The 25056-nt window shown below is 44.3% G+C and overlaps 1 protein-coding gene and 1 long non-coding RNA gene across 6 annotated transcripts in view; both read left to right on the top strand.

Annotated features, from left to right (window-relative positions):
* Positions 1-25056, top strand: part of PTPDC1 (protein tyrosine phosphatase domain containing 1) — a 1141579-nt gene that overhangs the window by 189354 nt on the left and 927169 nt on the right. The gene's annotated exons all lie outside the window — the stretch shown is intronic.
* Positions 1735-22133, top strand: LOC122807131. Its single transcript, XR_006365598.1, has 2 exons — positions 1735-1811; positions 22059-22133. It is a non-coding gene; the product is annotated as an uncharacterized LOC122807131 (long non-coding RNA).

Here is a 25056-nt window from a genome sequence, read left to right as displayed (position 1 = left end):
TCTGAACAGGTGGGTAAGCATTCTTTGCAATGTGGTTTTGATGCTGTGCAGGCCTCTTGAGGGTGGCTGCCACTGGGCCTGGCTGAGGGATCAGAATTTAGCTGAGCATGTGAAGACAAGGATTTTAGATGCTCCTTTACAATCTGATGTGTTGTTTGGTTCGCCTGTGGAAGCAGTTCTAAAGAAAATGGAAGACAAGGCTAAGTCTATGCAGACTGTTAAAGATTTTTGCAGGTTCAGCCTCCGAAGTTTAGTAGAAATTGGCCTACCAAGGGGTGGACATATCCTGCTTATGATTCCCAGTCTAGGGGTAGGTCTAGGCGTGGTAGGGGCAGAGCTCAAGGTTCTTTTAGGCCTAGAACAGGAGTTCACCTGCTCAGTCTTCTGGTGAGGGCAGGGGTCAGTCCTTTAAGTAAACAGACCCAATGACCTGCCTTTTCAGCTGCCAGAATCTTCTGCGTCTGGCAGCACCTTTGGGAGGAAGGTTGGCACTCTTCAAAGAAAACTGGAGTTTAATTACCCAAGACAGATGGGTATTGGATATCATTCACCACGGTTACAGGTTTTATTTCCATACCTTGCCTCCTTTCAAAGGCATGCCAGACATTCCTCCTCAACAAAGGAAAGAGGCTCACAGGCAAATTTCTCTGTTGCTCCAAATAGGGGCCATTCAGCGGTTCCTGTGCCAGAAAGGGGCCTAGGATTTTATTCTCGCCTGTTCCTAGTACCAAAAAGGGGAACACGTGGAGACCAATTTTGGATCTGTCTATCCTCAACACTTATCTGGACATTCCCAAGTTCAAAATGTTGGCGTTACAACAGCTTTTACCTCTGCTGGGCAAAGATCACTGGATGGTAACTTTGGATCTCAAGGAAGCTTACCTTCATGTTCCTATCAGACTAATTTGCAGGAAGTATCTGCTGGGAATTCTCATTATCAGTTCTCTGCATTGCCCTTTGGCTTATCTAAGTATTCACAAAGGTTCTGGCTCCAGTGATAGCTTTCTTCAGGCTAAAAGGAATACAAATCTATCCTTATTTGGACGACTGCCTGCTTCTGGCTCAAGGAAAGGACCTTCTTCAGCATTTGGAATATGTGATAGCAGTGCTAAGATGCCTAGGGTATTCTGTGAACGAAATAAAGTCCAGTCTAGTACCCTCTCAAGACATGTGCTTTCTGGGTGTGAGACTGAATACAGCATCCCAGATGGCCGACAAACAAAAGAATCTTTCTCTTTACTTCCATCAACTATCTCATCAGTCCGGGCTGACTGCAAGGACAGTCCTTCAAGCCTTAGGGTTCATGGCATCTTTTATTCTGGTACTTCCCAATGCCAAACTGCATATGAGGAAGCTACAATGGTATCTCAAAAATGTATGGACACAGCACTGCCAGGATTTGGACACTGTCATTCAAATAATACCTTGCATTCAAAGGAATTTTTGTGGTGGGCTCAGGAATGTCACCTAAACAAGGGACTCTCTGTGACCCGGCCAGGGCTTAGTCAGATTCTAACGACAGATGCCTCAGACACAGCTTGGGAGCTCATCTGAATGGAAAGTGGATACAAGACAAGTGGCCTGCCAGACTGCAGCATCTACATATCAACATGAAGGAGATGTTAGCAGTCCAGTTTGCATTACTGGCTTTCAAGGTTTTACTTCTTCCAGGGCAGGTGTTGATTCTAACAGACAACACAACTGTCATGTGGTACATCAACAAACACGGGGAACACATTCTTATCCTCTATGCAGGCAAGCAATGATTTTGTGGGAGACTGCGTTAAGCTTGCAACTGAATCTTCAGCAAGGTTTCTGCCAGGAGCACAGATCTCCTTAGCAGATGTGTTAAACAGGCAAATCATGGATGAAACTGGATCTTCATGTATTTCAGACATTGACAGTGTCCTGGGGAACTCCAGACATAGATCTGTTAAACTTCTCCACTAAACCACCAGCTGCCAAAGTTTTGAAGGTTTCATCACACAGCCTGGAAAGTGGATGCTCTTTCTTTCAGTTGGAAAAATCTTCATGTGTATGCCTTTCCACCTCTGCCTCTCCTCCCAAAGGTACTTCTAAAGGTCAGACAGGACAAGCCAAGGATGATTCTAATAGCTCCAGATTGGCCTCGGCAGCACTGGTACCCATTGCTGAGGAGTCTGGTAAGGAAGCCTCTGGCCCCTTACCTTGATTCCACACACCTAATCTCAGAAGACGGGGCATCTACTCAATGTCAAGCTTCACTCTCTTCATCTAACAGCCTGGCATATTCTGTTTTGAACCATACCAGGTCTCAGCTTCCTCAACAAGTTTTGAATGTGATTATGGAAGCCAGAAGACCTCAGGAAAATGGAAGAGATTTTTATTTTGGTGTGCAGCAAAGGATTTGGATGTTTCTGAGCCAAATTTGAGTGTGGCTCTTCAATATCTTACTGAGTTATTGGACAAAGGTTTGTCTTTCTCTTCCATTAAGATTCATGCTGCAGCAATTTCAGCTCACTATGACTGTGACCCACCATTGTTTTCTCATCCTTTGTTTAAGCAATTTCTTAGAGGGGCAAAAATATAAGAGCTCCTACTCCTGCTTGGGACCTCAATTTTGTGTTGGAGAAACTTACTCTTACTGCTGAATTGAAATACTTGTCATGGAAGACTGCTTTTTGTTGGCCATTACTTCTGCAAGAAGGGTTTCTGAATTACAGGCCCTTATGGCGGTTGAGCCTTTTTTGATTTTCCATAAGGATAGGGTATCATTACGTACTAATCCTTCCTTTATGCCTAAGGTGGTCTCTAGTGTGGCTTTAAACCAAACTATTCATTTGCCCACTTTTATGCAGATCCCCAAAATAAAAGATTTTGCACACTTTAGATGTACACAGGCAGTTGCGTTATTATTTAAGCAGGACTAAGGATTTTAGGCAGTCTCAGCAGTTGTTTGTTTCTTTTGCTTTGAGTTCTCAGGGCAAGCCTGTGTCAAAACAAACTATTTCTAAGTGGATTGGGTTTTGCATTGCATTTTGTTATTCCCATCATGGCAAGGAGATTCCAGCTGGGATCAGGCCTCATTCCACTAGGGCTACTGCCACTTCAACAGCATTTCTAAGGGGGGGTGGCAACTAAGGATATTTTGGAGGCAGCTACTTGGAGTTCAGTGCATACTTTCCCTAAGCATTACCACCTTCCTCTCTACTCTAAATCTAGGGCTGGTTTTGCCACGGCTATTTTGCAGGGCATGTTGACAGCTCCAGCTTCTTTATGATTTGCCAGCCTCCCTTACCTCTGCTTTGGGATTCTTAGGACTGCAGCAATGTGGGATGAAGAACATAGTACAGTTTTGTACCTACCATAAATGTAGATGTTCAAGATCCACCCTCCTTCCCTCTATGTTTAGGGGTGGTTGTGTGGGTGGGGTTGTACTTTTGTAAATTGTATATATTGTATATATATTTGGTACAGGAGTGTTTGGTTTTGGCCTTATCTTTTTAGGGTCTTCTGACATCTGGGGCAAGAAAAGACTGAGGATATGACGTCGGTCATGCGCATTTGTACCCTGGCGCCCCTGATCGCCAGATAATGCGCCTGACCGACGTCAGCCTTATACTTTGGTATTCGGGCCGACTGGGACAGCGGACTACCCAAGTGTTAGGACTGCAGCAATGTGGATCTTCGAACATCTACATTTATGGTAGGTACAAAACTGTACTTTATAATTACTCCTACCCCTTCAGGTCTGGAGACCTTTACCAATATTATTGCACCCATCTTGGCTACTTCTCCAATCCATCCTTTGGTTTTACAGCCCTTGGATCTGAGTTTTCCTGGACTGCATATATCAGATCCAAACCCAATTCTGTTGAGACGATCCCTAAGAGACCAGATAGGATCCTGGCATCACTGAAGGGAAGAGAGTTCTGGAGCAAAGAGTACCAGTAGATGCCATGGTTGTAGCAGCAGACACAAAAAAAGAACCCACGGAGCAGAGTTCATCTGTTCAGCCTCTAACATAGAGTTTATGACGTTGGACAGATTTGGGAAGAGTTTACGCTTTAGTGACTTTCGTACTTAGGTCGCGGAATTATTTGGCGCAGTTCACCAGACTTCAAAGGGATACCCTTACCGGTGAAATTGTTACTGTTTCTTTGTAAATATCAAATCTGTAGTGTCTTTATTTTTATTTTAATTGTTGCTGTTTATCTTGGAGCTTTTCTCCCTGGGCCTCCGCTGAAAATGGACATGATTCCAGTCGGACTATCCCAGTCAACAAATGTAAAATAAAATAAAATAAATAAAAATATAATTAAAGAACTCTCCAAATCCATTTCTGTAACAATAACTGCTGAGGCGCAGACTTATGTTGCCGCACAGCTGGCTACCCTACAGTCCATCTCAAATTTGTCCATGAGGCTCATTTCACATGCAACTGAATGTACCTCAAGGGCAGCAGGTTCAGGCATTTCCATCAGGAAACATTCCTGGATACACTTGTGTGATTTTGCAGAGCTCTTCAAGTCTTCCTTCATCAATGCTCCTTTTGACTGAAGTTCGTTGTTTGGCCTCAAAGTGAAGGACACACTGTTCAGGAGTGAACAAGATGGTAAGGCCCTGTCTGCAGTGGGCATACATTTTTTGACCCCTCAAAGAACCTTCTCTAGGAGTCCAATGAGGCAGTCAGAAAATGTGGTTCAAAAAAAATCCCAGGGTCCTTTTCGTAATATACGTGGAGACACTTCCCCCAGGTGCAGAGGGGGGAATTCAAATTAAAAACGCCACCTATTGGGCAGAAAAGGGTCACAGAATCAAGGCTCGATGGATTTCTTCTCCATCACATCCTACCAGCATTCCTGAAAGGAGGACCGATTGCCCACGTCTGGAGGCAGTCAGGGGTCGCTTATCCCTGCACCAGAGAGCCTGGTTAGACATCACAACAGACACCTGGGTAGAGATGATTATTTTCAGGTGTTATATAATACCCTTTTCCTGCCCTCCATTAAGATTAAGATTAAACAAGATTCCCAATGTTTCACCCAGTCAGAGAAAAAAAGCAGCACAAGAAATAAATAAAAGCTGCTAGAAAAAGGGATCCAGGAGGTCCCCCCAGACCAGAGAGAGTCTGGAACCTGTTCAAGATTCTTTGTAGTGCCAAAGAAAACAGGTGACTGAAGACCAGTTTTGGATCTCAGCATTCTGAACTTGTCGGTTCAGTACACAAAGTTCCAGATGGTCACAGTTAATTTTGCCATTTCTGCATCAGGATGACTGGATGTGCTCAGCAGATCTTCAGGATGCATACCATCATATAAAAAGAACATGCACTTCAATAGATATTTACACTTCTGGCTGGGATCCAGTCATTACCAGTTCAGAGTTCTGCTCTTTGGCCTCACCACAGCCCCCAGGGTGTTCACCAAATTCATGTCAGTAGTAGCAGCTCACTTCAGACTGTACAGATTCGGAATGTTTCCTTACTAAGAAAACTGGCTCATAACCATTCTGACCAGGCATCTGTTGTTCAAAGCAAGAGATTGTGTACTCCAGTTGTGCTGTCACCTAGGCATTACCATTAGTCTTAACAAATCTCAGCTAGAACCAACTTGAGTGCTAGAATTCATAGGAGTCTTATTCAATGCTGTATCAGTGACTGCCTCCCTATCAATTTCAAGTCAAAAAAATAATTCAAAATTCCTCACTATCAGTCAGATTGATTCTACAGGTTTTAGGGTCAATGTCTGCTGCCATAATTCTAGTTCCATTGGCAAGATAACCATATGAGAATTCTTCAGTGGACCCTGGCCACTTAGTGATCCATCCTGCACCAGCCTTTGTCCACCCAGATCAAAATAACTCAGGCATACAAAAGGTACCTCAAGTGGTACATTTGCTCAGAACAGATTTTACAAGGCTGCCCTTTCCTGCTTCCTCAGCCCAAGGTCATAGTGACCACAGGCACCTCTCAAATTGGGTGGGGTTGGCATTTCTTGGGAAAGGTGGTCCAAGGCACCTGGTCCCCAGAAGAGGCCAACCCACATACCAATTTCCTAGAAATTAGAGCAGTTCTCCTAGTGTTTCAGGCCTTCCAAGACTCTCCCTTCAGGGATCCAGATGGACAGTATATCAGTAGTCTGGTACATCAACAAACAAAGAGGAACCAGATCTTACCCCTTATGTTGAGAAATTCTGAGAGAGTGACAATGGGCAATCTCATCCAGTCGATTTATGATAGCAATGCACATTCCAGGGAAATCCAGCATGATAGCAAACAGGTTGAGCAGGTCCATCTGATTGCTTCATGAGTGGTCTGGCAAGAAGGAAATTGCAGAGAAGATGTTCCACCATTGAAGCCATCCATGCAGTGACCTCTTTGCATCTCCCCACAACAACAAGTGCAGCAGGTTCTTTACCCTGATTCCCCCACTGTAGGAATTAACAAGAGACACTGTCCTGCACAGTTAGCCTCCCAGTCTCTTCTATGCTTACCTCTCAATTCCTTTAATTCCTAAGTTTCTTCAGCACAGTCATCTTTATTGCCCCTTATTGGCCTCATCAGATTTGGTTCCTCTTCCTTTGGCCTCATCTAGTTCATCCTCCTTGGATCCTGTATCCAATTCCAGACCTTCTCTCTCAACTGACAGACATGATTCACCCAAACAATTTGGGCCTAAAGTTGACCGCATGGTTTTTCCCAGTTCCCTTGATAGCTAGACAACCCAGGCTGTCCTCTCCTGTTGGTCACATTATTTTGTCTTCCCACAAAGCTTCCAGTAGGAAGATTTACAAAAGTAAATGAAAAAGATTTGTTTTTTGGGTATAACAGAAAGACATCAACCCCTTTTCAGCGCCAGTACCCAAAGTTCTTGAATTTTTGGCTATTATTTTTAATGAAGGGGCTAGTTCCTCAATGGTTAAAGTACATTTAGCTGCCATTTCTAATTTTCATATAACAGTTGACAGTTCTACCTTAGCTTCCTCACGACTTTGTAAGACATTTATAAATGGAACCTTTTTACTGAGACCCTCCTTTAGAGATCCTACTCCACCAGTTCGACTCAAACGTACTCAGGAATATCCTTTCTTAGAGTCCACCCGGGATTCAGGTAGCTAGGGACTCTGTCCTACATGTTGAGGAACTAATGAAAATTGACTTCACATAAAAAAATTATGTACTTACCATAACTTTCCATCTGTGTTGTCCATTTTTATTCTTCCTCTACTCCCCTCCCTCCAACCCCCTACCTTTTATCATGAATTCTGGAAGAATGAGACAATACCATGGGAACTAAAGTTACTGCGTTTGAGCTCCAGATAGTGGTTTCTCATATAACTATTATGTCTTGCATTGTTATTTAGCAGTAAAGGGCAGCAAACAAGATCTGAGGTATGGAGGGGGACTAGAGCATTATTGGTAAGGGAGAAATTTGAGAGTTTGCAATATCCATGAGTTGTAAAAAGTGGCCAAGTCGGATCCAAGGATCAGATCCGAACGTACATTTTGAGGAAGAATGAAAATGAACAATACAGATGGAATGTTATGGTGAAATACATAACTTATTTTTCTGTAGGTTCTGCTCACAATGTACATGAATTACATGTATTATTTTTCTTCTCAGATCTATTACTGTTCTATTAAAACTTAAATTTCTGCATTGCCTGCATGCCTTCCTTGAAAGCATTCATTGCCTTTCCATCTAACAGTCAAAATGCCTCTTAGGACTTGTGTTTTACCTTAGCTGTCAGAAGATGCCAACCCTACCAGTCTATAATACATTTTGTTAAAAAGAATTGGGTTTTCTCTTCCTTTGACCTTTCTTTCAAGGGATGCTGGTACTGTTTTTAGCAATCATTTTAACCAGGAGAATATATAGGAGTTGTAGACATTTGTGTTGCGAGCCTTGTACAGTTTTAAGTAACTGTTGGGTAGCCGTTTCTGCTTATAGTTCCATTTTATTTTTTGCTGAAATGTAACACTTCGCACTGAATCAAAAGATCCTGCATCTTTCTTATGCATTATCATCATAATGATTATCATCATCAACACCCCTTTTCTTTCTGCATTAGGTTGAGGTGTCATGAAAACTGTCACTAACTGCTCCTATTCATAGACTGTCTCACCTAACTTTTTTGACAGTCCTGCATGACTGTCACAGTTCTTCCATTTAATTTTTCCTTCACTTTGCTGGATGTCTACATCTAATCTCGCTTTCTTCTTTACCATATTGTTGTGTTCTTTCTTGTAATTAGTGCTGCGTTAACTTCAGCTGTGATGTTCTCATTTCTTCATCTGTCCCACGATATGCATCCTAATACCCATCATGGGCACTTCATTTCCATCACCTCATCTTCCTCAACTGGTCTGCCGTCACTGCCCAGGTTTCTATGCCTTACAGAAGCTCAAATTGTACCATTATTTTGTGCATCTTACTGTTCAGCTTCTCTGGCATTCTTCTGCCTCATTCTACCTCTTGACATTTTGTGCCAGTAGTTCATAACACCTCTGCTTATAGTGCCACATCATCTACATACAGCAGCTTTGTTGAGCTGTCTCTTCTGACCTGTTTGTCTGTTTATTTATTTATTTTACATTTGTTGACCAGGAGAGTCCAACTGGATTACAAATCCATTTTCAGTGGAGGCCTGGGGAGAAAAGCTCCAAGAGAACAATTTTTTTACAAAACATAGTTTTAAGGACATTCGTTTGACATACAATTTCCATAGAAGAGACTTTGACATACATATTAACTAACAGATAGGATACATTTGTTCTCTACAATATAATATTACATTTTAGAAGATATTCCTAAGTTTAGGATTCCTGTGATAGATTTACTATCGGAGTAAAAGTAGAGAGACTTAGAATAAGGCTCCGAGAGAGCAGATGATGCTAACTATAGTTGAGAAGGATAAATTGATTTACTATATGTCTTGCAGGGTTTTAGTTGAGAAGGATAACAAATTGATTTGCAATATGTCTTCTCCTGGTTTTAGTTGCTTATGGAGAGCTCAACATTACTGGGGTAGTTTCCCCTAACTCCTAGAGAGATGGGATGAGCAGTAGATTAACAGTCCTAAGTGGGTACAGTACTAAGATTGGTTGGCTTGGCAGAGTTACTTAAGTTAGGTGAAGTGTTCTAATGAGACATTAGCCAGGGGGGGTACAGGAGCACAGTTGATTATTCAAAAAGTGAGTTTTAACAAGGACACTTGTTTAAACTCACTTTGTTAACAGCCTTCACGCATGCTGTTTTGATATGCTGCCATTCTACTTCCTGAAATGCTGGATCCCTGAGTATTTCCTTGAACTTCGTTCACTTCATTATCACCATTTCTTTCATTACTTAACAGGTTTGTTGATGTAGTACATCATGAATATTAACAGAAGTGAGCTCTGAGCTGAACTCTGATGCGCACTCATTTCATCTGGGAATAAGAACAGTTTGTATTCGTGTCCTTGAGTCCTTGTATGCATAGCATGCAGTAATTCTACCAATAGTCGAAAGGCTTCAAACCATCACAGTACTGTCCAAATCATCTTTCTTTGGACTTTATATGCTTTCCCTAAGCTTGGAATGCCTGTTTGCGTACTTTTCTCATCTCCAACTTCTTCTCCACTCTGTGTCTGTTTGCACACAATGGGTCAGTTGTACTGCAGCTCAGTCTGAATTTGAACTGCTCATATCCCATCTAACTTTCTACTATTTCTACTACTGTGTGTATTCATTTATCAGTCACCCTATCTGGCAGTCTTATGCAGTTTAGCAGCAGTTTGATATGTCTGTACTGGCCATAGTTTGGGGTGTCTTTTTTCTCTTATTCACTAGCACTAGAGGTGCAGTTGTCTAGAATATACTTTTCTCTCCCTACCACAATGAGTACCCTCTGGAACCATCTCTTCCCTTATGCACCTAACATCTTGATTATATCTGCCATGACTTCATCTAAGCCATCTGCTTTCCTTGAATTTATTGTCCTTAGTGCTCTTTGTACTTCTTGTTGAATGGGATGTTCTTCAAGGATGCATCTGCAGTCCTAACAAATGGGTTGTCCTGCCTCAGGCAGCCCTTCGGTCGGCCGGATTCCAAAGTCTGGGTCTGGCCTCGGCTGATGTCGCACTTCACCCGACATCATAGCTGCTGTGAATTGGGTATAAAGGCATCAGCCGACGCCATTTTCCTCAGTCTTTCTTGCCGCGCGGTGCCCGAAGCAGAAGCTGTTCGCAAGTGCCGGTCGGTCAGATCCAGAGATTACTACTACGAAGACTTCTAAAGCTAAGTACACCGTTGGGGACTCTTTCTTGCCTCAGCCGATGTCAGAAAAAGTAAATAACTGTTTAACTTGTGGGAAACAAATACCTCATAAGGATTTCCACTCTTACTGCCTTCCTTGCTTAGGCCCAGACCACGATGTATCAGCTTGTCTAGCCTGTGCTTCCTTCAACCGACGGACACTTAGACGTCGGTCGGAGTTTGGAGAAGAGTTTTTTGCGCCCGCTTTTGCTTACAAAATGCCGTCGGAGACTCCGACTTCACAATTAGCTAAAAAGCGTAAGGAAAAGGACCGACACTCGCGGTCCACGGTTTCGGCTGAAACCACGGTTAAGCCAACCGCGAGTGTCTCGGTTTCGGCTGAAACCGAGTCCACGGTTCTTCCTTCGGCCGAAAGCATACCTCCTATAGCCGAGGCCTCACACAGCATGGCTGAATCTGCTACTGAAATTTCCCCTGCTGTAGCAGGTTCCCAGGATTTATCAGATACTATTCCTTTAGACATATCTACTCCTGCACGTGGAGCTGCTAGGACCCCTGCATCTGTGTCTATCAAGGCTTTTTCCAGGGCTAAAGCAGCTAAAACTTCTAAGGCCTTGCCTGCTAAAATCCCTCACACAGGCCTACCTCTAGTTCCCAAATGCTCAGCCTGGCTGAGGATCTCATTTCCTTGATCAGGGGATCCCAACCTCACCCTGACAGGGCCTCTCAACCTCCTCCAGAGAAGAGGCCTAGAGCAGAGCCCCCTGAGCCAGTTTCAACTGATTATTCCTCGGATGATTCAGAAAACTCAAATCCTCCAGAAGGCCCTTATTCTCCATATGAGGACTCTGATGCAGAATACTCCATCCCTTCTGCCTCTCCTCCTGAGGAATTTTCTTTTGGGGAAACCCTGCATGCTATAAGAGAGCAATTTCAATGGCAGGGCCAGGACTTTTCAGATTCAAGGAAAAGGCTAAGGACCTTTTTACATTTACCACAGCACAGGCCTTTAGCCATTCCTCCAGTACTAACAGTTGTGGATGATGCATTTAATGATGCTTGTACTGCCCTGACTCTCTACCCCGGCCCCTGCTAAAGGCGAGAGATATTACAGGGTCCCGGACACTCACTTTCACTTGTATAAGGCTCCTATTGCAGATCCTGAAACTATTTCACAGGGCCCCAAAGCTGTAGCAGCTGCCTCTGCCAAAACCCTCCCTCTGAAAGAGAATCTAGGGCATTAGAGAGATGGGGTAAAAGTTTATATTTCTGCTACTCTTTCGGCTAGGGCCTTAAACTGTCAATTCCACATGATTCAGTATCAGGAATTTTTGTTAGACCAGCTAAATAAAAACTGTCCTCTCCTGAACCTATAGACCGTAAGTCCCTTCAGGATTTGGTACATAACACTCAGCAGGTCAGTAATCATTCCTTAAAATGCGGCTATGATGCACTGGAGGCTTCCTTTAGATCAGCTATGACTGGTACAGTGATCAGAAGGCATGCATGGTTAAAAGAGCAATCCTTACCAGACCATGTAAAGTCAAAGCTCCTAGATGCTTCCATGGAGAAACAAAGTTTGTTTGGCTCCCCTGCACAGCAAGTGCTAAAGAAGGTGGAAGAAAAAGCAAAATCTGTCCAAACAGTCAAGGATTTCTTACAGGTCCAGCCTCCGAGGTTTAGTAGAAATTGGCCTTCGAAGAATTGGTCCTTTCCAGACACCTCCAGAGCACAGAGGGGCAGAAATAGGCCCAAGAAGCAGAGGGCAATCCAGAGGTGCCTACAGGGGACGCCAGTGGCAGCCTAACAACCAGAGAAGTACTGCCACAGATCCAGCTACTACCACTTCCACAGGACAGACACAATGACTTGACTCTGATACCGCCTACCAGGGAACAACTGGAAGCACCCTTAGGCGGAAAGCTAGCCTTATTTTCCGTAAACTGGCATTACATTACAGGAGACAAATGGATTTTACAGACAATAGACAAAGGCTACAGGTTTCACTTCCACACTCTACCAAAAAAGAGAGGAATGCCAAACCTACCACCAAACCAAAAAGCAAACGCTCTAGGACAAATCAACCACTTACTAAGGATGAGAGCTATAGAAAAGGTACCGTCTATGGAACAAGGACAAGGATTTTACTCCAGACTTTTCCTGGTACCAAGGTAAGAAAACCAATGGAGACCTATTCTCGACCTGTCCGCTCTGAACACATATCTCATTGTTCCAAAATTCAAAATGCTGACCCTACAGCAACTTCTTCCCATGCTGGGCAAGGAGTCTTGGCTGGTGACTCTAGATCTCAAGGAGGCATACCTGCACGTCCCTATACGACCAGATTGCAGAAAATACCTCAGATTTCTTGCAGGATCAGAGCATTATCAATTCTCAGCATTGCCCTTTGGCTTATCTACTGCGCCCAGAGTGTTCACGAAATGCCTGGCATCAGTAATTGCTCATTGCAGGCTTCAGGGAATTCAGATTTATCCATACCTGGACGACTGCCTAATACAAGCAGACAACAAGACCAAATTAACAAAAGATTTGGAAAAGGTTATACAACTACTGCAAGCCCTGGGATACACAGTCAACATGAAAAGTCAAGGCTGGTACCATCCCAAAGGATAACATTCTTGGGTGCAGAACTGGACACTTCAAATCAGATGGCATTTCTCACAGCAGAAAAGCAAAAGCAACTACCACTCTATTTCATGGCATTAACAACACAGAACCAGCTTACAGCAAGGAAAGTCCTGCAAGCCCTGGGTTACATGGCATCCTGTATAATATTGATTCCACATGCCAGACTGCATATGAGGAAGTTGCAATGGTACCTAAGGAATTTATGGTCTCAACACAAGCACAGTTTAGAAGCCCAGATTCCAATAATTCCATGCCTGAAGCAAGAATTCCTGTGGTGGGCTCAGGCCTGTCAGTTGAACAGAGGACTGCCTTTCCACAAGCCTCACCCAAGCCAGACTATCACCACGGACGCCTCAGACCTCGGTTGGGGGCACACATGGTGGACAAGTGTATACAAGGCCTATGGACACAAGACCAGCTGAACCTACACATAAATCAAAAAGAGATGCTGGCAGTGAAACAGGCAATTCAGACATTCAGACCATTTCTTCAACAGGGTCATTTGCTGATAAGGACGGACAACACCACAGTCATGTGGTATATCAACAAACAAGGAGGCACACACTCATATCCTCTATGCCGGATGGCAATGGACCTGTGGAATGTGGCCCTGAACCTCAACATTCAGCTCCAGGCCATATTTGTGCCAGGAAAAGAAAATATACTAGCAGACACCTTAAGCAGAACTACCACGGATGCCCACGAATGGATGCTGCATCCAGACATCTTCAAATCCATTACAAAGAAATGGGGACTACCAGAAATAGACCTGTTCGCATCCCCACACAACCACCAATTGAGGAAATTCTGCACAAGGACATACCACCCACTTGCTTGGAAGGTGGACTCCCTCTCCTTCAGTTGGGAAAACCTGACAGCATATGCATTCCCACCTCTTCCTTTGATGCACAAAGTGCTACTGAAGATCAAAGAAGATCACCCAAAGATCATCCTGATAGCTCCAGACTGGCCGAGGCAGCATTGGTACCCGCTACTGAGGAGTATGTCTCGGACACACGCATGGCCTCTACCTCTAGTTCCTTTACTGCTAACACAGAACAACTTCAAGATCCTACATCCAAACTTGAAAACACTGCAGCTAGCTGCTTGGGATATTACATAAAACAAAATAACCCAGATTTATCTCAGAGGGTTAAAGACATTATCCTGGAGGCTCGCAGACCCTCCACAAGGAAGACTTATTCGGCCAAATGGAAAAGATACCTCATTTGGAGTGCAGCAAAAGGAGAAAATGTATCATTAGCAAACATAGCTAACATCCTGGAATATTTAGCAGAACTTTTCCACAATGGCCTGTCTTACTCCTCCATTAAGATTCATGCATCAGCAATTTCAGCAGAATACAACATGGATCCTCCAGTCTTCTCTCATCCTCTACTCAGGCAGTTTCTGAGAGGAATTAAAAATGTAAAGCCTCCAAGGAAGCCACCTTTGCCTACATGGGACCTTAACTTTTTGTGCTGGAAAAGTTAACACTTCCCCCTTTCGAACCAGCAGCATCAGCAGAATTACAGTTCTTATCTTGGAAAACTGCTTTCCTGCTTGCAATCACTTCAGCAAGAAGGGTTTCTGAATTACAGGCATTAATGGCAGTACAGCCCTTCCTTATCTTCCATCAGGATAGAGTGTCCTTGAGAACTAACCCTATTATGCCAAAAGTGGTCTCCAGGGTATCATTGAACCAAGCAATCCACCTACCAACATTCTTCCCCAACCCACAGAACAGGGGGGAAAGACTACTACATACCTTGGATGTGCACAGGCAATTGCGCTACTATCTGGACAGAACCAAGAACAATAGAAAAACTGACCAGCTTCTGGTAGCATATGCAACAGGAATGGAAGGAAAAGCAATTTCAAAACAGACAATCTCAAAATGGATAGGAAATTGCATTAGATTTTGTTACTCTTTTCATGGAAAGACAACTCCAAAAGACATCAGACCTCACTCCACAAGGGCTACAGCCACTACTACAGCTTTCTTACGAGGAGTGGCTACCAAAGACATTTTAGAAGCAGCTACTTGGAGCTCTGTGCATACATTTGCCAAGCATTATAATCTACCTTTATTCTCCAGATCCCGAGCAGGTTTTGCAACTGCTGTTTTGCAAGGGATCTTAACTACACCATAATCATCTTAGTGCCTCCTCCCCCAGTTTGGCTATGGTATTCTACCCATTTGTTAGGACTGCAGATGCATCCTTGAAGGACATAGTACAGTTTTGTACCTACCATAAATGTAGATGTCCGAGAGGTATGCATCTGCAGTCAGGATTACCCACCCTCCTTCCCCTCTGTGGTACTCCTAGGGTATTTGCCCATCTTGTAGCTAGCTGGGGGAATCTATTATGGTGTATTTGTTTGTATATATGTATATAGATGTTTATTTTTGTTTGTTCTCTACTGTTTGGAATCATTTACATTTATCCAAATTTAGCCTTCCTAGAGGGCACCTGGCATCTGGGGCAAGAAACACTGAGGAAAATGGTGTCGGCTGATGCCTTTATACCCAATTCACAGCAGCTATGACGTCGGGTGAAGTGCGACATGAGCCGAGGCCAGACCCAGACTTTGGAATCCGGCCGACCGAAGGGCTGCCTGAGACAGGACAACCCATTTGTTAGGACTGCAGATGCATACCTCTCGGACATCTACATTTATGGTAGGTACAAAACTGTACTTTCTTCTTCTTCCTCTTTCATTGTAAACTGTACATGGCACAGTACAGCATTTGTGTGGCATTCTTCACTCACTAGCTCCTCAAAGTACTCCTTACATCTTCATCTGATGTCCTCCTTGCTGGTGAGCAGGTTGTTGCTGGCATTCCTTATGAATAGCACCTTATGACATCCCTTATGAATGGCACCTGATGTATGTGCTGTTTATCTTTCTTTTGGTATATTGCAACCTAATACAACTTCTTTGTGTTATCTGCTGAGTCACTTTCATGAAGATGGTAGAGTTTCTCTGACACCTTTTTCTTTGCTATTGTGACAGCAGTCTAAGCCTCTTTGTTAACCAACCAGTATTCCTTCTTAGCTTGGCTTTCCCACTTCTTCCTACACTTCTTTCTTTCTTTTGATAACTTCTTAGAGTTCTGCATTTGACCACCAGCTTTCTTTATTGCACCCTATCTATGTCTGGCTCAGTCACACATCTTTGCTAACAGACTTCACACATTGGCCATAAAGAGACATTGGATATAAAGCAGACATCAGCACGTACCAACATCAGAACTTTTCTGCTGCCTGTTCAATCCCTGCTCCAGATGTTCGCTTGCCAGATTAGTGGTTTAGATAAGTACCCCATAGGGGTTTTCTTTCTTAAAATTTTTTGACTACTGTTGTTTTTTTTTTGGTGATTTCATGTCAGCTAGGAAGGGCAAGTGTTAGTGTGGGAAGTAGATTCTGCATAAGCACTCCCATGACCTTTGCTTGTTCTGTTTAGGCCCAGACCATGACCATACCACTTACACTATTTGTAAGTAGTTTGTCCCAAAAACACTTACGAGCCGTTTAGCTTCCCTTAAGCTTTACTTGGAGAACCAACGTCTTAAACGTTTAGTGCGTGAGATGGAGGTTACATTGGGTCCTTTGGATGAGCCACATTCAAAAAGGCCAAGAAACTTTGGCCTGATCTTCCTGCTGCACCTTTTCTTCTGGGCATCCCTTCCAAGGCTGATGTAGACCCTGAGGCTGTACCAGTCAGTGGAGGTCCCTTTGGTGGGTACCGCAGGGGATGCCCTGAAGGAGTCCACTAGCACATCCGCAAAAGAATTGCAGGCGTCCGACTCAGGCGAAAGGGAGGAACCACTGCTTGTAATTTCTGAAAGCCCATGTGGCATCACCCAAATCACCATGTGGGATGACGTACATACAGACATCGTGGAGTGCAGGCCGACATTGGGCCCATCCACCTTCCATCATTTGGAAGCTCCCAAAAAGAAAAAAAGAAAAACTAAAAATTGTTGCTCCAGTTCTGTAGGAACAAGCTCCTGACAGTGTTTTCATTGCCCTGTGTCACCCTTCTCTTTCTTCTGTTCCCCTTAAGGCCTTCTCTCCATCCACTCCCTTCAGGAGGATCTCTGCTGACACCTCCTCAGATGAAGAGGAATCTTCAGGAGATGAGTCTTTGGTTTACTCCACCCAAATAGCTTCCCCTCTGGGTTATGCTTCTCCAGGGGAGAAGTCTAATGGTATAGATTCCCCTGGAGAAGATATTACCTTTGGAGAAACTCTCCTGAAAATGAAAGAATTTTTCAAATGGGACTGTTGTCAAGTTTCGGACATACAAAAGAGATGTTATGATCTCTTGCAGATGGATTCTCCATCCCTTTCTGCCATTCTCCCAGTTCTGTCAGCCTTCTTGGATGCCTTTATAACTGCATTTAAATGCTCAGACTCTCGGCTTCCTGCTCCCAAGCATCCTGATAGGTTTTACATGGTGGCTGAGGACTCTAAATTCCTCTTCAAAGCCCCTTCTGCAGACCCAGCTACCATATCAGTTTCATCTGATAAGGTATTCAAATTATTGCCCTTTTCCTCTTTACTGCTCTCTGATAAAGAGAGCAAAGTAATGGAGGGACTGGGGAAAAAAGTTTACACCTCTGCCACTCTGGCCTTCAGGGCAATTAATTATCAGACCCACATGGCCAAATACTCTCTAGCTGTCCTATCAGATGCAGAAAGCTCCTCTCAGAGCTCCTGGACTCTCCTACCAAGGCTAAGCTGTCCACCATCCTCAACTCTTCTGCCCAGGTTACTAGGCGTTCTGTCAAGTGCAGTTATGATGCCGCAGATGCCTCAGCCAGGGCAGCAGTCTCTGGGTCAGTCCGGAGGAAATATTCCTGGCTCAGGTTACAACCTCTACCTAATGATATCAAGGCCAAACTGATGGCTGCATCTCTGGACAATAAAGCTTTGTTTGGCAGCACAGCTGCAGACCTTTTCAAATCCTTACAGGAAAAAGGCAAGGAGCTCCAAGACCTAAAACATATCCTTGTTTCTCCTGTTCCCAGGTTTCAGAGAAACTGCTCAGAAAAGACTACCTTTGTTAGGAAACTGGTCATGTCTTCCTCCTCTAAAAGTAAGAGAGGCCCCAGGAAACGAGCTTCTTCAAAGTCTACTCCATCCACACCATCTCAGAATCAACTCTTTCAGTCCAACTCCAGACCTGGTAGCCTTTGACTGTCTGCATCCAGGGCCATCCATTCCTCTGTCCCTTTGCCTTTCTCTCTCTTCCTGCAAGGAATCGGATCATCCAGGACTCAGGATCATCCTCCTGATCATCCAGAAAGGATATTTCATGGGTTGGGAGACTTTTCCCTCCTTCAGAGGCATCCCACAACCACCAAAAGATCAGTTGGAACTTTTCTCTCAAGTAATTTCTTGTCTTCTCTCCCAGAGGATGATTTCAAGAGGGCACCTCCGCTCAAATGGGAAAAGGATTCTACTCTAAGATGTTTCTGGTTCCCAGGAAGGATGGCTGATGGAGACCCATCCTGAACCTTTCCCATTTAAACACCTTCCTAAAAGTTCCTTCCTTTCGGATGCTGACTTTGCCCACTCTCCTACCCTTGTTCTTCCCAAAATATTCATGGTGTCTTTGGACATCAAAGATGCCTAATTTCACATTCCTTTTCATTCTCGGTACAGGAAATTTTTACATTTTTTCTGTTGCTTCCTCACATTTTCAGATGTTCTTCATCTCACATTGCTGCAGTCCTAACACTTGGGTAGTCCGCTGTCCCAGTCGGCCCGAATACCAAAGTATAAGGCTGACGTCGGTCAAGGCGCATTTGACTGACATCAGGACGTCAGGGTACAAATGCGCATGACCGACGTCATATCCTCAGTCTTTTTTGCCGCATGGTCCGATGCAGAAGCAGTATTGCGAGTGCAGGTTGGCGTTCTGAAATTTTCTGAAGTCGGAGTTTCAGACCGAATCAAAGTTGGCTAAGTACCCCGTTGGGGAATATTTTGGTTTTTCTTGCCTCAGTATTTAACCGGATGTCAGAAAAAGTGAATAACTGTATTTCTTGTGGGAAACAGATACCTCATAGAGATTACCATACATTGTGTATACCTTGTTTAGGGCCTGAGCACGGCGTTGTTGGCTGTCGCTCTTGTGCTAGATTTAACAAGCACTATTAAGAGAAGATTAGATTGTGCCAGGTTAGTTTTGGGAAGCGTTGTAATTACAACATGCCGTCGGATGCTCCGGCCCGCTTCCTAAAAAGCGCAAAGACAAAGCAGCGAAGCCTAGGGTGGAAGAACCGTCTGTCCCGGACGCCGGTTCTTTAGAGGCTCGGTGGAGCCGGTGGTTCTACCAGAAGTTCCACTGGATTCTCAGGGAGAGACTTTACTGTTACAAGATGTGTCCTCTCAGGAGGTAGGCCAGGCTGAAGGGGCTTCTCAGGTAGCTGTTCTCCCTCCCTTTCTAAGGTGGTTAGGCCCTCCCCTTCTGTTTCCAAGGCTCCTTCTAGAGGCCGCCAGGGTTAACTTCAGTGGGGTCTCCCCTAGTTCTTCAGGGTCACTGCCTAAGAAACATTTGCTTAAAATGGCAGAAGATTTGATTACTATGATTAGAGGTCCTTTACCCCCCCCTGATAAGAGGCCTAGGGTGGAACCTGAGCTTGAGAGTTTTGAGCAGTGTTCGAGGCTTCTGAGTCTTCGGCTGAAGACTTGCAGGAGTATCCTCCTTATTCTGATTCTGATGTAGATGACTCTACACCTTCTCGCTTCTCCTCCTGAGGATTTTTCTTTTCAGAGACTCTTCATTCCATGAGGGAGCATTTTAAATGGGAAGGTCAAGATTTCTCTGATTCTAGGAAAAGGCTTAGGGAATTTTTGTTTCTACCCCAGCATAGGCCTTTAGCTATACCTCCTGTTCTGGATGTGGTAGAGGATGTTTTTGCAGAGGCTTCCCTGAACCCTGATTCTTTGCCTCCTGCCCCAGTTAAACCGGACAGGTATTAGAGGGTGCCTGTAGCTCATAAGTATCTTTTTAAGAGTCCTAGGGCAGACCCAGAAACTGTTTCTCAGGGCCCTAAAGGTGTTAAGGCTTCTGTTGTTAAAAATCGTGTTCCTTCTGATAAAGAGGCAAGGGCTTTGGATAGATGGGGGAAAAAGGTGTATACTTCTTCCACTTTAGCCATGAGGGCTTTGAATTGCCAGTTTCACATGTTGAAATACCAAAATTATCTCCTTTCACAAATGAAGTCTAAGGTGGATGCTCTGGCGGAAGGTATTGAGTGTAAAGAGTTGCAGGATTTGGTTCATGTTTCTGAACAGGTGGGTAAGCATTCCTTGCAATGTGGTTTTGATGCTGTACAGGCCTCTTCGAGGGTGGCAGCCACTGGTTCTGTTCTTCGCAGGCACGCCTGGCTGAGGGATCAGTATTTAGCTGAACATGTAAAGACAAGGATTTTAGATGCTCCTTTACAATCTGATGTGTTATTTGGTGCGCCTGTGGAAGCAGTTTTAAAGAAAATGGAGGACAAGGCTAAGTCTATGCAGACTGTTAAAGATATTTTGCAGGTTCAGCCTCCAAAGTTTAGTAGAAATTGGCCTACTAAGGGTGGACTTATCCTTCTTATGATTCTCAGTCTAGGGGTAGATCTAGACATGGTAGGGGCAGAGCTCAAGGTTCTTTTAGGCCTAGAACAGGCAGTTCGCCTGCCCAGTCTTCTGGTGAGGGCAGGGGTCAGTCCTTTCGTAAGCAGACCCAATGACTTGCCTTTTCAGCTGCCAGAGCCTTCTCGTCTGGCAGCACCTTTGGGAGGAAGGCTGGCACTTTTCAAAGAAAATTGGAGTGTTATTACCCAAGACAGATGGGTATTGGATATCGTTCACCACGGTTACAGGTTTTATTTCCATACCTTGCCTCCTTTCAAAGGCATGCCAGACATTCCTCCTATACAAAGAAAAGAGGCTCACAAGCAAATTTCTCTGTTGCTCCAGATAGGGGCCATTCAGCCGGTTCCTGTGCCAGAAAGGGGCCTAGGATTTTATTCTCGCCTGTTCCTAGTACCAAAAAAGGGGAACACGTGGAGACCAATTTTGGATTTGTCTATCCTCAACACTTATTTGGACATTCCCAAGTTCAAAATGTTGACGTTACAACAGCTTTTACCTCTGCTGGGCAAAGATCACTGGATGGTAACTTTAGATCTCAAGGAGGCTTACCTTCATGTGCCTATCAGACTCAGTTGCAGGAAGTATCTGCGTTTCGAGCTGGAAATTCACATTATCAGTTCTCTGCATTGCCCTTTGGCTTATCTACTGCCCAGAGTATTCACAAAAGTTCTGGCTCCAGTTGTAGCTTTTTCAGGCTAAAAGGAATACAAATCTATCCTTACTTGGACGACTGTCTGATTCTGGCTCAAGACAAGGACGAGCTTCTTCAGCATCTGGAATATGTGATAGCAGTGCTAAGATGCCTGGGGTATTCTGTGAACGAAATAAAGTCCAGTCTAGTACCCTCTCAAGACATGTGCTTTCTGGGTGTGAGACTGAATACAGCAGCCCAGATGGCCTTTTTAACCCCGGACAAACAAAAGAGTCTATCCCTTTACTTCCATCAACTATCTCATCAGTCCGTGCTGACTGCAAGGACAGTCCTTCAAGCATTAGGGTTCATGGCATCTTGTATTCTGGTGCTTCCCAATGCCAAACTGCATATGAGGAAGCTGCAATGGTATCTAAAAAATGTATGGACGCAGCACTGCCAGGATTTGGACACTGTCATTCCAATAATACCTTGCATTCAAAAGGAATTTTTGTGGTGGGCTCAGGAATGTCACCTAAACAAGGGACTCTCTGTGACCCGGCCAGAGGCGAGTCAGATTCTAACGACAGATGCCTCAGACATAGCTTGGGGAGCTCATCTGAATGGAAAGTGGATACAGGACAAGTGGCCTGCCAGACTACAGCATCTACATATCAACATGAAGGAGATGTTAGCAGTCCAGTTTGCATTAATGGCTTTCAAGGAGTTACTTCTTCCTGGGCAGGTGTTGATTCTAACAGACAACACAACTGTCATGTGGTACATCAGCAAGCAAGGGGGAACACATTCTTATCCTCTATGCAGGCAAGCAATGATTTTGTGGGAGACTGCGCTCAGCTTGCAGCTAAATCTACAGGCAAGGTTTCTGCCAGGAGCACAGAACTCCTTAGCAGATGTGTTAAGCAGGCAAATCATGGATCCCCACGGTGGAAACTGGATCTTCATGTATTTCGACAATTGACAGTGTCCTGGGGAACTCCAGACATAGATCTGTTCGCTTCTCCACTAAACCACCAGCTGCCAAAGTTTTGCACGAAAGGTTTCATCACACAGCTTGGAAAGTGGATGCTCTTTCGTTCAGTTGGGAAAATCTTCATGTGTATGCCTTTCCACCTCTGCCTCTCCTCCCAAAGGTACTCCTAAAGGTCAGACAAGACAAGCCAAGGATGATTTTGATAGCTCCAGATTGGCCTCGGCAACACTGGTACCCATTACTGAGGAATCTGGTAAGGAAGCCTCCATGGCCTTTACCTTTAATTCCACACCTTTTGTCTCAGAGGGACGGTCATCTTCTCAATGTCAAGCTTCACTCTCTTCATCTAACAGCCTGGCATATTCTGTTTTGAACCACAGCAGGTCTCAACTTCCTCAACAAGTTTTGAATGTGATTATGGAAGCCAGAAGACCTAGTACGTAAAGTGTATGCAGAAAAATGGAAGAGATTTTTATTTTGGAGTGCAGCAAAGGATTTGGATGTTTCTGAGCCTAATTTGAGTGTGGCTCTTCAATATCTTACTGAGTTATTGGACAAAGGTTTGTCTTTCTCTTCCATTAAGATTCATGCTGCAGCAATTTCAGCTCACTATGATTGTGACCCACCATTGTTTTCTCATCCTTTGTTCAAGCAATTTCTTAGAGGGGCAAAGAATATAAGACCCCCACGAGAGCTCCTACTCCTGCTTGGGACCTCAATTTTGTGTTGGAGAAACTTACTCTACAACCTTTTGAGCCTCAAGGCTACTGCTGAATTGAAATACTTGTCATGGAAGACTGCTTTTTGTTGGCCATTACTTCTGCAAGAAGGGTTTCTGAATTGCAGGCCCTTATGGCGGTTGAGCCTTTTGATTTTTCATAAGGATAGGGTATCATTACGTACTAATCCTTCATTTATGCCTAAGGTGGTTTCTAGTGTGGCTTTAAACCAAACTATTCATTTGCCTACTTTTTATGCAGATCCCCAAAATAAGGGGAAAAGATTTTGCACACTTTAGATGTACACAGGCAGTTGCGTTATTATTTAAGCAGGACTAGGGATTTTAGGCAGTCTCAGCAGTTGTTTGTTTCTTTTGCTTTGAGTTCCCAGGGCAAGCCTGTGTCAAAACAAACTATATCTAAGTGGATTGGGTTTTGCATTGCATTCTGTTATTCCCATCATGGCAAGGAGATTCCAGCTGGGATTAGGCCTCATTCCACGAGGGCTACTGCCACTTCAACAGCATTTCTAAGGGGGGTGGCAACTAAGGATATTTTGGAGGCAGCTACTTGGAGTTCAGTGCATACTTTCTCCAAGCATTACCACCTTCCTCTCTATTCTAAATCCAGGGCTGTTTTTGCCACTGCTGTGTTGCAGGGCATTTTGGCAGCTCCTGCTTCATTATAGTTTAGCCATCCTCCCTTACCTCTGCTTTGGGATTCTACCCAAGTGTTAGGACTGCAGCAATGTGAGATGAAGAACATAGTACAGTTTTGTACCTACCATAAATGTAGATGTTCAAGATCCACATTGCTGCAGTCCAATTCCCTCCCTCCTTCCCCTCTGTGTTTAGGGGTGGTTGTGTGGGTAGGGTTCTATTTTTGAAAATTTGTATATATTGTACATATATTAGGTACAGGAGTGTTTGGTGTTTTTTGGTTTTGGCCTTATCTTTTTAGGGTCTTCTGACATCTGGGGCAAGAAAAGACTGAGGATATGGCGTCGGTCATGCGCATTTGTACCCTGACGTCCTGATGTCAGTCAAATGCGCCTTGACCGACGTCAGCCTTATACTTTGGTATTCGGGCCGACTGGGACAGCGGACTACCCAAGTGTTAGGACTGCAGCAATGTGGATCTTCGAACATCTACATTTATGGTAGGTACAAAACTGTACTTTCTGTGCTTTGCCATTTGGTCTCTCTACGACACCAAGGGTCTTCACAAAATGCTTGGCTCCTGTCATAGTTTACTGCAGACTACAGGGAATTCAAATTTTCCCTTACCTAGATGATTTCTTTATCCAGTCCTCAGACCTACTTCAGGAAAATATTTCCTTCACAGTTTCCCTGGTGGAGAGTCTAGGCTTCACAATAAATTACCAGAAGTCCTCTCTGACCCCTTTACAAAACCACATTTTTCTAGGCTACAGGATCCAAACAGACAGTATTCTAGCCTCTCTGCCAATAGACAAGGTGCCGTTCCTTACCTCCTACTTTCAGAGCCTCTTATCCCTTCAATTCCTGACTGCCAGGGACTTCTTATGACTCCTGGGGTTCATGGCATCCATAGTTCCCATGCTCCCCTTGGCCAAGTTACACATGAGGAAAATTCATTGGTTTCTAAGAACAGTGTGGAGACAACACTTAAAAATCCAGGTCTTCCCTTCCATCCACCCTCCCCTCTCTAGAATTGTACATGGATGTTTCAGACACAGGATGGGGTGCAAGTCTGCAATCCTGTAGGGTCAGGGATGTCTGGTCTGCAGTCCAGACAAAGGAACATAACATAAAAGAGATGAGGGCCCTGATTTATGCCCTGCAAATCTTCAAACCCAAGCTTACTCCAGGGGTGCTAAGGTGGTTCACAGACAACACCACTGTCCTCTGGTACACGCCTGGGAGTTAGCCGTACAATGCCAAGTCTCTATTCAGGTGGTTTACGTTCTTTCAGCTCAGAATGTTGTGGTAGACACATTAAGCAGGTCCATGACACAATCTCATGAATGGATGTTACACAGGGATGAGTTTCTGGATCTGGTCTATCATTGGGGTACACCTCAGGTAGATCTCTCTGCTTCAACCATGAACAGACTTCCCATATTTTGTGCCAGGCTCCCGCATCCCTTGGCCTGGATGGTGGATGCCCTTTCATTCCCTTGGAAGGG

This window comes from Protopterus annectens, chromosome 7.part0, assembly GCF_019279795.1.
Source record: "Protopterus annectens isolate FY-2018-M chromosome 7.part0, PAN1.0, whole genome shotgun sequence".
NCBI classification, from domain to species: domain Eukaryota; kingdom Metazoa; phylum Chordata; order Ceratodontiformes; family Protopteridae; genus Protopterus; species Protopterus annectens.
The sequence above is the reverse complement of the archived record's forward strand: the minus strand, read 5'-3'. Positions and strand labels throughout refer to the sequence as shown.